Here is a 5,826-nt window from a genome sequence, read left to right on the forward strand (position 1 = left end):
TCTAAGAAGCTCAATACAGAAAGCTTCAAAGAATTGAAATTTGGGCACGTCAAGTCAAGAGCAGAAATAAGAGAGCTCTGAGACAAAAGGCAATAATCCAGTGGCTGAGAAAATTCACTAAACAACACAACTTCCCAAGAAAAGGGGGGTGTCCGCTCACAGCCACCATCCTGGTGGACAGGAAACACTCCTGCCCATCGCCAGCCCCATAGCCCAGAGCTGCCCCAGACAACCCAGTGTGACGGAAGTGCTTCAAATAACAGGCACACACCACAAAACTGGGCGTGGACATTAGCCTTCCCTGCAACCTCAGCTGAATGTCCCAGAGCTGGGAAGGGGGAGCAGTGTGAATTAACAGAGCCCCATTCAGCCATCATTTGAGCAGACTGGGAGCCTCCCAACACAGCCCAGCAGCCCAGAACTGCCCTGGGGGGACGGCACTCACCTGTGACATAGCACAGTCATCCCTCAACAGAGGACCCGGGGTGCACAGCCTGGAAGAGGGGCCCACTTGCAAGTCTCAGGAGCCATACGCCAATACCAAAGACTTGTGGGTCAGTGGCAGAGACAAACTGTGGCAGGACTGAACTGAAGGATTAGACTATTGCAGTAGCTTTAAAACTCTAGGATCATCAGGGAGATTTGATTGTTAGGGCCACCCCCCCTCCCCGACTGCCCAGAAACACGCCCCACATACAGGGCAGGCAACACCAACTACACACGCAAGCTTGGGACACCAATTGGGCCCCACAAGACTCACTCCCCCACTCACCAAAAAGGCTAAGCAGGGGAGATCTGGCTTGTGGAGAACAGGTGGCTCGTGGACGCCACCTGCTGGTTAGTTAGAGAAAGTGTACTCCACGAAGCTGTAGATCTGATAAATTAGAGATAAGGACTTCAACTGGTCTACAAACCCTAAAAGAACCCTATCAAGGACAGCAAATGCCACGAGGCCAAAAACAACAGAAAATTATAAAGCATATGAAAAAACCAGACGATATGGATAACCCAAGCCCAAGCACCCAAATCAAAAGACCAGAAGAGACACACCTAGAGCAGCTACTCAAAGAACTAAAGATGAACAATGAGACCCTAGTACGGGATATGAAGGAAATCAAGAAGACCCTAGAAGAGCATAAAGAAGACATTGCAAGACTAAATAAAAAAATGGATGATCTTATGGAAATTAAAGAAACTGTTGACCAAATTAAAAAGATTCTGGACACTCATAGTACAAGACTAGAGGAAGTTGAACAACGAATCAGTGACCTGGAAGATGACAGAATGGAAAATGAAAGCATAAAAGAAAGAATGGGGAAAAAAATTGAAAAACTCGAAATGGACGTCAGGGATATGATAGATAATATGAAGCGTCCGAATATAAGACTCATTGGTGTCCCAGAAGGGGAAGAAAAGGGTAAAGGTCTAGGAAGAGTATTCAAAGAAATTGTTGGGGAAAATTTCCCAAATCTTCTAAACAACATAAATACACAAATCATAAATGCTCAGCGAACTCCAAATAGAATAAATCCAAAAAAACCCACTCCGAGACATATACTGATCACACTGTCAAACATAGAAGAGAAGGAGCAAGTTCTGAAAGCAGCAAGAGAAAAGCAATTCACCACATACAAAGGAAACAGCATAAGACTAAGTAGTGACTACTCAGCAGCCACCATGGAGGCGAGAAGACAATGGCACGATATATTTAAAATTCTGAGAGAGAGGAATTTCCAGCCAAGAATACTTTATCCAGCAAAGCTCTCCTTCAAATTTGAGGGAGAGCTTAAATTTTTCACAGACAAAGAAATGCTGAGAGAATTTGCTAACAAGAGACCTGCCCTACTGGAGATACTAAAGGGAGCCCTACAGACAGAGAAACAAAGACAGGACAGAGAGACTTGGAGAAAGGTTCAGTACTAAAGAGATTCGGTATGGGTACAATAAAGGATATTAATAGAGAGAGGGAAAAATATGGCAAACATAATCCAAAGGATAAGATGGCCAATTCAAGAAATGCCTTCACGGTTTTAACGTTGAATGTAAATGGATTAAACTCCCCAATTAAAAGATATAGATTCGCAGAATGGATCAAAAAAAATGAACCATCAATATGTTGCATACAAGAGACTCATCTTAGACACAGGGACACAAAGAAATTGAAAGTGAAAGGATGGAAAAAAATATTTCATGCAAGCTACAGCCAAAAGAAAGCAGGTGTAGCAATATTAATCTCAGATTAATAGACTTCAAATGCAGGGATGTTTTGAGAGACAAAGAAGGCCACTACATACTAATAAAAGGGGCAATTCAGCAAGAAGAAATAACAATCGTAAATGTCTATGCACCCAATCAAGGTGCCACAAAATACATGAGAGAAACATTGGCAAAACTAAAGGAAGCAATTGATGTTTCCACAATAATTGTGGGAGACTTCAACACATCACTCTCTCCTATAGATAGATCAACCAGACAGAAGACCAATAAGGAAATTGAAAACCTAAACAATCTGATAAATGAATTAGATTTAACAGACATCTACAGGACATTACATCCCAAATCACCAGGATACACATACTTTTCTAGTGCTCACGGAACTTTCTCCAGAATAGATCATATGCTGGGACATAAAACAAGCCTCAATAAATTTAAAAAGATTGAAATCATTCAAAGCACATTCTCTGACCACAATGGAATACAATTAGAAGTCAATAACCATCAGAGACTTAGAAAATTCACAAATACCTGGAGGTTAAACAACACACTCCTAAACAATCAGTGGGTTAAAGAAGAAATAGCAAGAGAAATTGCTAAATATATAGAGACGAATGAAAATGAGAACACAACATACCAAAACCTATGGGATGCAGCAAAAGCAGTGCTAAGGGGGAAATTTATAGCACTAAACGCATATATTAAAAAGGAAGAAAGAGCCAAAATCAAAGAACTAATGGATCAACTGAAGAAGCTAGAAAATGAACAGCAAACCAATCCTAAACCAAGTAGAAGAAAAGAAATAACAAGGATTAAAGCAGAAATAAATGACATAGAAAACAAAAAAACAATAGAAAGGATAAATATCACCAAAAGTTGGTTCTTTGAGAAGATCAACAAGATTGACAAGCCCCTAGCTAGACTGACAAAATCAAAAAGAGAGAAGACCCATATAAACAAAATAATGAATGAAAAAGGTGACATAACTGCAGATCCTGAAGAAATTAAAAAAATTATAAGAGGATATTATGAACAACTGTATGGCAACAAACTGGATAATGTAGAAGAAATGGACAATTTCCTGGAAACATATGAACAACCTAGACTGACCAGAGAAGAAATAGAAGACCTCAACCAACCCATCACAAGCAAAGAGATCCAATCAGTCATCAAAAATCTTCCCACAAATAAATGCCCAGGGCCAGATGGCTTCACAGGGGAATTCTACCAAACTTTCCAGAAAGAACTGACACCAATCTTACTCAAACTCTTTCAAAACATTGAAAAAAATGGAACACTACCTAACTCATTTTATGAAGCTAACATCAATCTAATACCAAAACCAGGCAAAGATGCTACAAAAAAGGAAAACTACCTGCCAATCTCCCTAATGAATATAGATGCAAAAATCCTCAACAAAATACTTGCAAATCGAATCCAAAGACACATTAAAAAAATCATACACCATGACCAAGTGGGGTTCATTCCAGGCATGCAAGGATGGTTCAACATCAGAAAAACAATCAATGTATTACAACACATTAAAAACTCGAAAGGGAAAAATCAATTGATCATCTCAATAGATGCTGAAAAAGCATTTGACAAAATCCAACATCCGTTTTTGATAAAAACACTTCAAAAGGTAGGAATTGAAGGAAACTTCCTCAACATGATAAAGAGCATATATGAAAAACCCACAGCTAGCATAGTACTCAATGGTGAGAGACTGAAAGCCTTCCCTCTAAGATCAGGAACAAGACAAGGATGCCCGCTGTCACCACTGTTATTCAACATTGTGCTGGAAGTGCTAGCCAGGGCAATCCGGCAAGACAAAGAAATAAAAGGCATCCAAATTGGAAAAGAAGAAGTAAAACTGTCATTGTTTGCAGATGATATGATCTTATATCTAGAAAACCCTGAGAAATCAACGATACACCTACTAGAGCTAATAAACAAATTTAGCAAAGTAGCGGGATACAAGATTAATGCACATAAGTCAGTAATGTTTCTATATGCTAGAAATGAACAAACTGAAGAGACACTCAAGAAAAAGATACCATTTTCAATAGCAACTAAAAAAATCAAGTACCTAGGAATCAACTTAACCAAAGATGTAAAAGACCTATACAAAGAAAACTACATAACTCTACTAAAAGAAATAGAAGGGGACCTTAAAAGATGGAAAAATATTCCATGTTCATGGATAGGAAGGCTAAATGTCATTAAGATGTCAATTCTACCCAAACTCATCTACAGATTCAATGCAATCCCAATCAAAATTCCAACAACCTACTTTGCAGACTTGGAAAAGCTAGTTATCAAATTTATTTGGAAAGGGAAGATGCCTCGAATTGCTAAAGACACTCTAAAAAAGAAAAACGAAGTGGGAGGACTTACACTCCCTGACTTTGAAGCTTATTATAAAGCCACAGTTGCCAAGACAGCATGGTACTGGCACAAAGATAGACATATAGATCAATGGAATCGAATTGAGAATTCAGAGATAGACCCTCAGATCTATGGCCGACTGATCTTTGATAAGGCCCCCAAAGTCACCGAACTGAGTCATAATGGTCTTTTCAACAAATGGGGCTGGGAGAGTTGGATATCCATATCCAAAAGAATGAAAGAGGACCCCTACCTCACCCCCTACACAAAAATTAACTCAAAATGGACCAAAGATCTCAATATAAAAGAAAGTACCATAAAACTCCTAGAAGATAATGTAGGAAAACATCTTCAAGACCTTGTATTAGGAGGCCACTTCCTAGACTTTACACCCAAAGCACAAGCAACAAAAGAGAAAATAGATAAATGGGAACTCCTCAAGCTTAGAAGTTTCTGCACCTCAAAGGAATTTCTCAAAAAGGTAAAGAGGCAGCCAACTCAATGGGAAAAAATTTTTGGAAACCATGTATCTGACAAAAGACTGATATCTTGCATATACAAAGAAATCCTACAACTCAATGACAATAGTACAGACAGCCCAATTATAAAATGGGCAAAAGATATGAAAAGACAGTTCTCTGAAGAGGAAATACAAATGACCAAGAAACACATGAAAAAATGTTCAGCTTCACTAGCTATTAGAGAGATGCAAATTAAGACCACAATGAGATACCATCTAACACCGGTTAGAATGGCTGCCATTAAACAAACAGGAAACTACAAATGCTGGAGGGGATGTGGAGAAATTGGAACTCTTATTCATTGTTGGTGGGACTGTATAATGGTTCAGCCACTCTGGAAGTCAGTCTGGCAGTTCCTTAGAAAACTAGATATAGAGCTACCATTCGATCCAGCGATTGCACTCCTCGGTATATACCCGGAAGATCGGAAAGCAGTGACACGAACAGATATCTGCATGCCAATGTTCATAGCAGCATTATTCACAATTGCCAAGAGATGGAAACAACCCAAATGTCCTTCAACAGATGAGTGGATAAATAAAATGTGGTATATACACACGATGGAATACTACGCGGCAGTAAGAAGGAACGATCTGGTGAAACATATGACAACATGGATGAACCTTGAAGACATAATGCTGAGCGAAATAAGCCAGGCACAAAAAGAGAAATATTATATGCTACCACTAATGTGAACTTTGAA

Source organism: Choloepus didactylus, chromosome 10, assembly GCF_015220235.1.
Source record: "Choloepus didactylus isolate mChoDid1 chromosome 10, mChoDid1.pri, whole genome shotgun sequence".
Lineage (NCBI taxonomy): Eukaryota > Metazoa > Chordata > Mammalia > Pilosa > Megalonychidae > Choloepus > Choloepus didactylus.